Source organism: Narcine bancroftii, chromosome 9 (genome assembly GCF_036971445.1).
Source record: "Narcine bancroftii isolate sNarBan1 chromosome 9, sNarBan1.hap1, whole genome shotgun sequence".
In the NCBI taxonomy this organism is placed as follows: Eukaryota; Metazoa; Chordata; class Chondrichthyes; order Torpediniformes; family Narcinidae; genus Narcine; species Narcine bancroftii.
The window spans coordinates 27,058,642-27,071,133 of NC_091477.1; the positions used below are offsets into that span (position 1 = coordinate 27,058,642).

Below are 12,492 nucleotides of genomic sequence, written 5' to 3' on the forward strand. Positions count from 1 at the left end.
AGTTTTGATTTTATTGCTCTTTTTGCAATTCAATTATATGACAAAACTTTCTCTGTGAGCGAGTTGGAGGCTGATAGGGGAAATGCAATCCAATCATGTCTGCCCTTTGCATTTTGAGACCGGTGCTTTCATGCTCAACGCCCACTTACCCAACCACCAACTATGACGTCATATGCACTATTTCCTCACCATTTAGGGAAAGCCAATAGAAACCTGCTAATGTAGTCCTAGAATTCTATGCGTTGGAGAAATTATACCAATTACTTATACAAATGATCATGATGGTACAAGATCAGCCTTTCACCCAAATGTGAAGAACCCTGACATGATAAATGACATGAAGATTAGAGGTGTTGTGAATAGTGTAGAAGGATGCACAGTTGGGTGGAGAAGGGGCAGATAGAGTCCAATCCAGAAAAGTGAAATCAAGTTTATTGTCATCTGTTTGCACAAGTGTAACCTGACAAAACAGTGCTCTCCAGTCCTCTGTGCAAAACACACGGACACACAACCAAACATAATGCACAAACAGGCAAACAATACATATGCAGGACAAGTATTCACACTATACAGTATATACACAAATAAATAAATAGATACTGTTTCATGAACATGTGAATCTCAGATGGTTAGTTTGAGCAGTTCTTTGGTTGTTCAGCATTCTCACTGCCCATGGGAAGCTGTTCGCTTAGTGGTGCTAAATCTGATACTCCTGTATCTCTTTCCTGACGGGAGCAGCTGAAAACTGCTGTGTGCAGGGTGGAAGGGTTTCTCAAGGATTTTGCGTCCCCTCTTCAGACAATGATCTCAGTAGATCACGTTGATGATGGGGAGGGAGACTCCAGTGATTCTCTGCGCCATTTTTATGATCCTGCGGATTGACCTCCGATCCATTTCTCCGCAGCAACCCTACCACATTGTGATGCAGCCAGCCAGGATGCTCTCAACAGAGCTCCTGTAGAAGGTTGACATAATGGTGGCTGGTAGCCTTGCCCACTTCAGTCTTCTCAGGAAGTGCAGTCGCTATTACACCTTCCTGACAAGTGAGGAGATGTTGTGTGTCCAGGGCGAAGTGATACATTTTGGAAGTTCAAACATGGAAATGGAGTACATGGTTAATGACAGGATTCATAGCAGTGTGGAGGAACAGAGGGATCTTGGGGTCCAAGTTCATAGACCCTTCAAAGTTGATAGGGTGGTTAAGAAGGTGTTTGGTATCTTGGCCTTCATTAGTTGGTGGATTAAGTTCAAGAGCCATGAGGTAATGGTGCAGCTCTACAAAACTCTGGTTGGACAACAGTGAGAGTATTGTATTCAGTTCTGGTTGTCTTAATCAAGGAATCTTTGGAGGTTGCAGAGGAAATTTATCAGGATACTGTCTGGATTGGTGAACACGCCTTATGAAGAAAGGTTGAGGGAGCTTGGCATTTCTATTTGGAGTGATGGAAAATGAAAGTTGACTTTAAAGAGATGTGTAAGTGTGAGGAATAGATAAGGTGGACAGCCAGAACCTTTTTCCCAGGGCAGTAATGACCAATAAGAGAGGATATCTGTTTTAAGGTGAATAAAGGAAAGTTTAGGGCGATGTCAGAGATAAAAATTTTTCTTCGCACAGTGGTGGGTGCTTGGAATCCCCTAATTGGTGTGATAGTGAAGGCTGATACAATAGCGACATTTAAAAGTGAGGCTTAGATTGATGGTGGTATAGGATTATATTTTCACACAACGTCATGGGTTGAAGGCCCCTTATGCTGCTCCACTGTTTTGTATCTTAGGTCATTAATGTCAATCTCATTTCATATTCTTCCATCCTCTTGGCTTGGATTGGTGTTTTTCTATGACTTCCATTAAATTTAATCTGGCCATTGTTTTTACATCTGCTCTTCTTTCTTCACCTGCTGTGTGTTCTCCAACTAAAGTTGGAGTTAGTTCAGCAAGGCAACCAGGTGCAATATACAAATATTAGCCCTTCCATCTCAGAGGAAGATATCTTAACGGAGCTCAAAGATGTCTCCATCTCTGAATTAATGCATTGTTTCACACCATGACTTTCACAACATTTGTGGTACACAACAAAACGATAATACAGCTCACTTGTATTTGGCTTTGCAAATGAGAAATTGTGGTTGATTGAACTGCGGTGTTTTTTCTATCCTTGGTTTGTCACCAAGTAGGCCTATGCTGCTTTTGTTTGCTCCATAATATTTTCATTTGGCTTTGCTCGTGTTTATCAAGTTGTATGAAGTGGATTAAGAAAAGGAGGGATTTCTCCTCAGGAATGAGATTTGTCATTGTAATGAGGTACATGAACGTAGAAATACTTTTGATTGGAAAAGACTACTTGGTTCATGTATCCATATGTTACAATCCCTTGTGCAAGGAAGGAAATTTTAAGATGCTAATGGAAATTGATAGTAACAGAATACTTTCAGAGAATCCCATGGAGTTTGAGCAAACTATAAGGATCAAATGGTAATTAAATATGTTGTAAAGGTTGAATTTTCTCAACTTGTGGGAAGGAAATCTGATCAGCTGCCAGAATTCTCCATGATTGATTATTGTGGTACATTAACTTATTCCATCTTGAAATTAAACATATTTATTTTTAATATACACACTCCTGTCCTTTGTTTTCCTTCCTGGGAGATGTTTGTTTCATGTCAATTCTTATCAAATGAAATGAATAAACCTGGGAAATTTATAGTATTGAATTTCAAGTAGACTGGTTAATAGTGTATCAAAGATGATACATTTTGTAGGAAATTGATTTAATATACGATCTGTTACAGCACCAGTGACTGGAGTTTGTATCTGCCACTTTCTGTCAGGAGTTTGTGCATTCTCCCCATGTCTACATTGTTTTCCTTTGGTTTTCTCCCACCATCCTTCAGAACATACTGGGTATAGGTCAATTAGTGTAATTGGGTGGCACGGGCTCATCGGCCGAAAGGACCTGTTACCATGCTGTATGTCTAAATTTAAATTTAAAATCTTTATAGGGGTGGAGAAGAGATGTACCACAATTATTTGAGGGGTGAAGTAGTTTGGAAGTGTGCATGGACTGAAGAGGTTGCAATAGGATCTGCCAGGTTATTTAAAGTCATGACAGACATATAGAGAAGACAGAGTTGAAAAATTGTTCTTATTAGCAGAGAAGTCAGGGGACACAGAGAAGGTAACTGGTAAAAAGCCAAAGAGACATGAGGAAGTAAACACAGAAAATGCTGGAAACCCAGGCAACAGCTGTAGAAAGAGAAATCAAGGTAATAGTTCAGGTTCAGGACTGGGAGTGAGAGTTGCAGATGATGTGATGAACAGGACAAAGGGAATGTCTCTCATGGGACGAGAGGTTAATGTGGGAAGTCTGAGCAAATAGCCAAAAAAAATGCACAAAGCTGTGAAGTGCAGTCAGGCCTGTAGGAAGTCCCTAGTCGATCAGGCAATGGAGGAAAAAAGTGCAACGTGGCCAGGGAGAAGATGAGCTTCAGTAGCACAGTGGAGGGGGTTACAGGGTTGAGAATTAAAGTGAGAAGCAAATGGAAGTTCAGGTCCTCTTGGGGATTGGAGATTCTCCACTAAGTAGTAACCTAATCTGTGTTTGCTTTCTTGTGAGCTGTGCACTTAATTGGCACTGCTTCAACTTGAAGGGCTACTTCAACCCTGTTTAATCGATGGGGAAGAGGTAAAAGGACAGGTGTTGCCTCTCCACAGGAATAGGAGAAACTGGTGGAGATTCAGCCGTAACCCAGGGAAACAAGAAGGAAGCAGTCCCTTGAAAATGTTGAAAGATTAGGGGAAAGTATATAATGTGAAATGCATAGCCAACATTAGATTATGGCTTTCAAATAAGGTTAGCAAGATAACATCAGGTGGTAAGTGTAATAATGTTTTCACAGTGATTTAATTATTTTCCAGTTAAAAAAAAATGAGGCCCTGCTGGAGCTGCTGCTGTGGATCTGGGGAGACACAGTGCTTCTCTACAGGGTTCCACTGCCCAGTTCAATTACCGATGGCTCCTTACAGGCTTTCAACGGTGTGTTAAAGGTTGGTGGCTCCAATGCTGATAAGAGTCCTCAAGGGTTTGCAGACTCTGGGGAAGCAGAGAACTAGCGCAGGGCACCAGAAAACAGGGAGAACAATCCCCCCCCCCGCCACAACTCCCTGTTTGAGAAGGAGAAAGAGGAGATGGCTCGTTGGTATGGTGACCATGGCAGCAGACTTGTGAGGGGCTTTGTGGCTGAAGAACACACCGGTAGCAGGCTATTGGCAATTTGAGGTGAGGAACTATTATTTTCTATCATCTTAAAGCTCTGACAAGTTTTTTTCTTAACTAGATTTACTCCATCCTTTGTACATATAGTTCCTTCACCTTATTATCTTTTACTGCCTCAGTGGAATATGCTTATGCAGAGCATCATATTCTCTGAATATTTGCTACATTTCAGCTGTACTTTTCCCTGAGTACATCTGCTCCCAAATTATGTCCCCAAACTCTTGCCTAATAGCATCATATTTTCCCCTACCCCAATTAACTATTTTACCAAATCATCTATTCCTGTCCTTCTCTATACCTCAGTAAAGGAGAAGGAGTTGTGATCACATTCTCTGAAATGTTTGCCTACTGTTAGATCTGACCCAATACCAGGTCAGGTATAGCATCTTCTCTAACCGGACTGTCTGCATATGTGTCAGGAAACCTTCTTGAACACAACAAACAAATTCCACTCCAACCCAGTGAATATTAGGAAAATTAAAATCACCCACCATTACAACCTTGTTATTTTTGCACATTTCAAGACTATGCCTCCTAACTGCTCCTCCATGTCTCTGTTACTATGGGGGGAGGGGAAGGGGTCTGTAATCTACACCCAGTAGGGTTATTGCCCCCTTCCTGTTCCTGACTTCCATCCACACTGACTCAGTAGACAATTCATCCATGACTTCCCCTTTTTCTGCAGATGTGATCAGCATCATGCCTCTTCCCCCACCTCTTCTACCTCCCTCCTTGTCCTTTTGAAACCTCTAAAGCCTGGCACGTCCAGCAGTCATTCCTGCCAAGGCTCTGTTTTGTCAATTAGCATCACAGGCAGTATGATCTTCCTTTTCATTTTAACCCTATATTCCATAAATTATGCTCCATACAAGGCTGAATGTAATGTTCGAGATATTTTAGTGGTCTTTTTGCAGAACTCTTCTCACTGTACGTGATATTTAGTTACAAACAAACTTGACTATTCCTTTTTTTTTCTATTTTAGCCAAGTTAGCCCCTTCCTGATTTATTTTTATGCATTTGTGAGCTTTTTCTCTGCTGATGCAATAGCACAATTTGTTTGACCTTCCACATCTGGAAAGTTAAGGGCAGAGGGAGAGGTCCTGACAGGATCATTCATCCCAATGCTTCATTAAGATACCACATTAAGATAAAGGAGTATTTTTAATGGGAATCACAATCATTGATAGAGTTTGCAGGATAGAACTTTTTTTTTTAAAATAGCATAACATCAATCACTAAGGAAATCAAAACCTCTTGTGCTTTTTCCTTTCAGAGCTCTGTTGTATATCTGTCATCAGGATTGAGCTGTTGTACACCATTTTAATATTTATTGCTTTAATAATAAAATATTAAGACATTAAAAATTTTTTAAGGTCAGTGGAAATGTTTTTGTAAGTTTTTTTTGCACACCTAATTTTCAATGAACTTGAAACACTGATCCACTTGTTATTAATGTAGAAGACAGCTGATGTGTAATAATTGGCTCACTAATATTTCTCCCAGTAATTTGTTGTTATCAGCATGTTTCTTGTTAGCATATTGTATGCTAACAGCAAGTGCCATATTCTGGACCAAGCCTCGCAGGGTGCTTATGTCACTGGGCAACAAAGATTTTGCTTCCTGAACACTTTTGGGTGTATTTTATGGATTTTGAGTTGCTGATCACAAAAATCAGCTTAAAAATTTCCTATCACATACCGTTTTTCAAGATGTATCCAATTTTTGTGATTTCCTGTCATATTTTGTCTACCTCAAGCAGACAAAGCCATGAAGTGCAATATGTCATTGAAAATTAATTTTCTGCATTTGCACTTGGACGTCTTCCCTGCTGATCTTGATGCAGTCAGTGACGAACATGGTGAAAGGTTTCACCAGCGTATTGCGACCATGGAAAAGTGGTATCAGGGCAACTGGAATTCATCAAAGCTGGCTGACTCTAGTTGGACACTGAGTACAAATGAAAATCAGCCACAAAACATTTTTAGGTCAGTTGAACTAGTGCAATATGTTGGCATCATCAGGTGATTAACCATGCTAAATTCAATAAAAGTTAATTTAGTGTTTTTCCAGCAAATCTGAAATCATCTTTGTGTTTAGCCTGAAGATGTCCATCATAATACCTAATTATTTTTCAGGGAAAAAAATGTTGTTCAATGTATTTAATCATCCTGAGTTTCATTAACTTGTTTAAAAAGAAAACATTGTGTGCATAGTTGCTCTACTTTATGGATTTGTGGTACTAAATTTTAAAAAAAATGTTTGCTTTCCATTGCCTTCTAGACTTACGAAGACAATGTTGAATGACTCCATATATGTCCTTTTCATTGCATACAATGTAATGCAGAGCTGCAAAAATTAATCCAGGTAAATATATACAAAAGTATCTGTTCTCATTTTTAGGCATCACTAATGTTAGTTTAAGCCAAATCCTTGAGTTGCAAGACACCAGTATTTTTTCAGGAGATAATCTTTTCTGGAAGTGCGTTTGGCAGTAGCAGGTTATGTGATTAAATCTGAACTTTTGACAAGGCTCTGTTTTATCAATTCACATCACAGGTAGCATGGTCTTCCTTTTCATTTGGACCCTCTATTCCATAAATAGTGCTCTACGCGAGGATCTACAAGGTTAGAGATAGCTGGTTGGTCTGACTTCAGCGATTTCAGCAGCATCTCCTAGGAGATGCATCAATGGGTGAAGAGATTCACTTATAGTTTGTTTCTGATTCCAGTGAATAAAGATGAGTTATGTAGCAGATTAGATAAACTTAGTGGCGTTTTCTGATTTCATGTCCCTACTGATAAAGCATTGATGGTGGGAAGCTGACCCACCTTCATCAATCTTCACTAGGCATGTCAGCTTCAAACATACCATCCTATGCAGTCTCTCCTAATTTTCAAGATTTGTGTTTAATTTCTGATATTCATTGTGAATGTGCCTTTAAAGTTTGTATTTGCATGTTCTATCCCTCCTAATAATGTTAACTCTTAGGAGTGGTTGTAGTTACCTTAGTTCACCATTCATACATAATTAAGTTGATCAGGGAGTAAACTACAGCATCATAATGGCTGTCATACAGGGAAGTAGATATTTTACATTTCTGTTTGCCATCTTTTCCAATAAGGGAATCGTCTTTATCATCATTTCTAAGTAAAAACAACAGCAAATCCAGTCAAATGAAATAGCTGTCTTTAGTCCTTGAGGTCTTCTGTGTATCTGAATCTTGCCAGAACTCCACTAATACCATATATTGGCTAAGATCAATTTTAATTAAATCAGGATGTGAATGTTTAACTGATTCAGAATGCCCCAATAATGTGGTTATCAAGCAGAATGAATGAGTGTTCAGAACACAGTAATTTTATGATTCTATTTCAAGTTGGTTTAAAACTGAGAGGGGAGAGCCACAAGCCAAAGCTATATTTTTAAGAATAGGAATTTTAAAGGACTCTAATAAGAGAAAGAAAACTGACCATAGCAGAGGGGCTAAAATTATTACTGGGAAAATCTCTGGAGAGGAAGTGGTAAGTAGCAAAACAAGTTTTTGATATAATACAAAACTAATTGATATCTTAATCAGCCTTGCACAGTTAAGCATGGTCAAAAACTGAACAATCAAGGAATTTTTTTAAAAAAGCTTGCATGCATGCAAAGGCAAGTGTAATCCAGTAGATATTGAGCTTTAAGAAGCAAAACCATGAGAAAGAAGGTCGTAAAATGTGCAAATTTATAGTCTATGGACCCTGCCACTTACCAAAAATTTCAGGAATGTGTTCATTTTCACATGTTGAGGACAAGCTAACAGTTCTATTCTGAGTCCCTTATCTCCCAACCAAGATTATAATGTTAAGAATACTGTACCTTTTTTTTAAAACTTGCATTGTGTAATGAATATGTATTGTAAGTATTCCAAGTATTTTAACACATCTTAACATTGGAATGTCAACCACTTTTCAAATGATTTTGATATTTTATAACCACCAGATTCTACGGAGCAGGGATTCTGCCAATCTTGCAGGAGAGCTGGGAAAGGAAATGTACTATTTCTGGAAGTATCCTTGCATAGGCAAACAACCTATATTTGGCATTATTCCATTATTCTCAATATTTGAAGGTCTTAAGGCAAAATATTTATAATAGGCTGATAACCACATTATTGGGGCATTCTGAATCAGTTAAACATTCACATCCTGATTTAATTAAAATTGATCTTAGCCAATATATGGTATTAGTGGAGTTCTGGCAAGATTCAGATACACAGAAGACCTCAAGGACTAAAGACAGCTATTTCATTTGACTGGATTTGCTGTTGTTTTTACTTAGAAATGATGATAACATTTTATTTTGGAGTATGCCCACGCGTAACTGTATGCAGGCAAGGTAGAATTACCACATGTTTCCATATAGTATGTTTTGGAGACTTTTTTAACTAAAGCATTAACCCTTTAACCCAAGGTTTCAATAGCTGAGACATGGCTGTGAGAATTACAGCAAAGAATATTTGGGGTATAATTGGAGAAGCACAGAGATTTATAAAGCTACAGGAGAGTATTTAGGATGAGGCAACGCAGAGTTCTGAAAAAGGATGAAAACTTTAATACTGAACATTTGTAAGGTGACAGTTTAGTTACCCCAGGTAATGCTAGGAGTTACGATATGGGCAGCACACCTTTAAAATATTTCATTATTATGTCCTTTTATCATTAGAAATAGGCCAATTGACCCATCAAGTCTCTACCAAGTCTTGAAGCAATCTTTGGAACTTTCCACCCAATAGAAGAAAGGAGACAAAAAGCTTAGAATGAATGGACAGCATTGACAAAAGCATCAAAGGCAAAGCTGGAGGTATGGCAAAAGATAGGATGCAGGGAACAGAGGAAGGAGCCTCCAGTGTTGAGGCAGAAATTGAACATAGCAGGTTGAGAAGTGAATCAATGCAGAGACTGCAAGAGGAAGATTGTAAAGATATCACAACATGAAACGGTGCTATATCTGAGCAAGCAGTTGAAAGTTGGATTTTAAAGAAGAATGGGTTGGAATGGGGTGTTTAAAAGAGCCAAAAATATCACATATTAGACTGGGAAAGAATGTTTTCTGACTAATGAATGAACAAGCATTAAGCATTTATGCACATATATTACAAAAACCCTGGGTAAAAATGTAGTCAAAAAGATGATATTCAAGTTAAAAGTGACTAAGTGATGCTTCATCTGCAAAGCTAGCACAGTCTGTGTATCTGCATACAGTTTTAGATTTGAGAAAGAATTCTTGGTTTTGGAATTGAAATGGCACAGATTGACATAAATTGTACTAGAGTTTTAATGGTTACAATCTAAGCACATGTCCGAATATGATGGTGAACTAGTTCAAAGTTCAGATTGTCAGAGTACATACATGATATCACATACAACCCTGAGATTCATTTCCCTGCAAGCAAGATAGAATTACCACATATTAGAATTGCAAAAAATGACTGGTCACATGTAAACAAATAAAGAACAGAAAATGTGGAAACATTTCAGCAGGTTATGCAGCATTCATGGAGTTAATGTTACAGGTTGTATTAATGGGTCTTATTCCATGCTCAGTATGTTGAAACAATGACTAATCAGACTGTTAAAATGGATTATGTGGTTTGATTGAAATGCAGATAAAACCATTTGCACTCATGAGCAAATTTTTTTTTTAAATGACAATTTTTAATTGGCACCTATTATGTTTGACTGAAATTATTAAGTATTTTATACCAAAGATTGTGCGAATATATTGATGGCTAGGAAGAAAGGGAGTAGCTGGATGTTTTTGTGTGTATGGAATTATTAGGCAGAATGGTTTCTGTTGCAATCTAGGAATTCCGTGCACAAAGGAAATGATTGGTAAATATTTGGTCTGTGCAGGAAGGGTGAGGGTCACATCACAGAAGGGTGTACTGATGGTGTAGTTATGTTAGTGGTGGATAGTCATTCAGAAACCTGGCTGAACATCTGGTGAATGTTCAAAATCCCTTGCAGCCACTGGAGTACTTAAATTCAGCTTAATAAATCTGAAATACAAAACTTGAAAGCACATCAGTTTTGTTGTCCAGTAACTGTTTGTATCGTTCCATCAGTCAAATAATTTTTTTTTGCCACTTCTGTGTTGGATCATTTGTTTTAGTAATTCTTAATGTGGCAGTCAGGTACCTGATCATAATCAATATTGCCATCTTGTGGCTGCTTCTGCATCACATCTCTGTGGGTCCTCCGAACCACGTTATCTATGACACCTATAAAATGAATAAAGTAATTATCCATCAAAAGAAATTAATCCATAATGGGACATAATTACGCAAGTAAAGTGTATACAGACTGAAGCCAGCCAAGCAACCAATGGTGATGTGAATAGTCATGGATGCATCTAATTTATTGAAGAGCCTTGAGTCACATTCAACTAATACTATTTCCAAAGTTGTTTTAAATTAAGTCTAAACATTTTCTTTGTCATTGAATTACTGAAGTGGATTCAAAATTCAATAGACGAGCCTCCACTTTCAACATCTAGCCCCCAACAAAAACTGTAAAGCTTAACAAGAGCAAGTCCAATTAACTGTGGAAGTGATTAAAAATGACGAGGTGACCCTTAGTAGATCAAATATCCCACTGAATTAGCTCATAATCTTCACATATGCAACTCCTTCATTGCCAAGGGACACACGATAATAAGGCACATGATATAGATGCCCCTGACAATGAAGATTTTTGTAGTCTATCTCTAATTGTGCTTGAACTGAGTAGGCAGTTAAAAGACCAACACATTAGTCATTCTGGAGTTGCACAAAGGCTAGACTGGGTCAGATTTCCGTTTCTGGAAGACGTGAATGAAAATTTTTTACGATCATCTTGTAGTTTCATGGGGTGCTAATGGAGTCTATTTTTTTAATATATATAAAAAAAAATCGAGACTTGTGTAATGACTTAAATTCAATTCTCCAGCCATCCTGGTGGGATTTGAACACAGATTTCAACACCATTAGCCAATAATCTTGGCTGCCAGTCCAGTAACTTTATCAAATACCATCATTCCCTAATAATAGTAGCTTGGAAAAGTACCAGTTGTCTCTCTGTTCATGTCTGTGTGCACACCAAAGTGACAAACAGTGCAATCTTAGATATTGTTAAATTAATTTTTACATAAATGTTAGTTTTTTTTAAACAGAAATGATTGTGCAAATTAATTTAAGTCTCCCTGAAAGAAAAACTAGCAAGAAAAAGATCAAAAGATTATTTTGAATTAAATTCAATAAAATGTTTGGAGCTTGTTTTCAATATCAATTGTGTTTTCCTCATTCTAAACTAGATCTGGGAGCATAATAGACAGGATGGAAAATGTTCATGTGTACTATTACTAAGAACTCTTTTCAGCCTATTATTTGTTTGCATAAATGCCCAGATCATTCCTCTTGATGAGATATCAGTTATTGAAGTATGTTTGCAGTGTACTTAAAGTAATGTAGTAACACTGTTTACATAAATCAAATTTAAATTTACACAGTCAGATTCATTCATGATTGTGGTGTCTTCTTTTATGTTTCCAGATTATGTATAAAGATAACTTTATCAGGCAGTTAGCAGTATCTGTCATAATTTTATTCAGAATCAATAGAAATGACCATTGCCATCTAGTGATACTGATAAACTACAAATACATTCATTATATAGTTAGTAATCCAACAAGTGTTACTCCAGTTTTCACAGTTCCTGAAAATGTCCAGATGGAAATTGGCCATAGACAAACAATCTCTCGGTTCCAGACACAAGGAATTGCAAGTTTAGTATTTCCTGATGCAGGTAGCATTGAAAATGTTCATGTTCTGGTAAGTTGCATTGTGAATTCAAAGTAAGTAATATTTGCTTTGACAGTGAAAATAGACTTCAGATTCAACTTTGCTGGGTTTTTTTTGGAGAACAGGTTGTTAAGATAGTCTCTTGACCGAAATATCACTGCCAATTTCACCTGCGATTAGTTCTGCCATTTTTCGTGTGTGTGTACACACACGTGCATAGTGTTCAAACTTGCAAGAAATATCCAGTTGATTCATCTCTTGTTATCTGTTATCCCCGATAATTGTCACATTTGAACATTTATTCTGCAATAACACGACGACGACTTCAGTCCAACATTTTAAAGGTAACGTCACTCATAATAATCTAGAAGCTTCTCCTGTGCACGTGTTAAAGAATA

General features: G+C 37.6%; 1 protein-coding gene across 1 annotated transcript in view; it reads right to left on the bottom strand.

Moving 5' to 3' along the window:
• Positions 1-9,532: 9,532 nt before the first annotated feature.
• The window catches only part of LOC138743350 (A disintegrin and metalloproteinase with thrombospondin motifs 2-like), a 273,394-nt gene continuing 270,434 nt past the window's right edge, over positions 9,533-12,492 (bottom strand). Inside the window, exon 24 of the mRNA XM_069898571.1 lies at positions 9,533-10,537. The gene's annotated coding sequence lies outside the window, so the exon portion shown is untranslated. The remainder of the gene's footprint in view (positions 10,538-12,492) is intronic.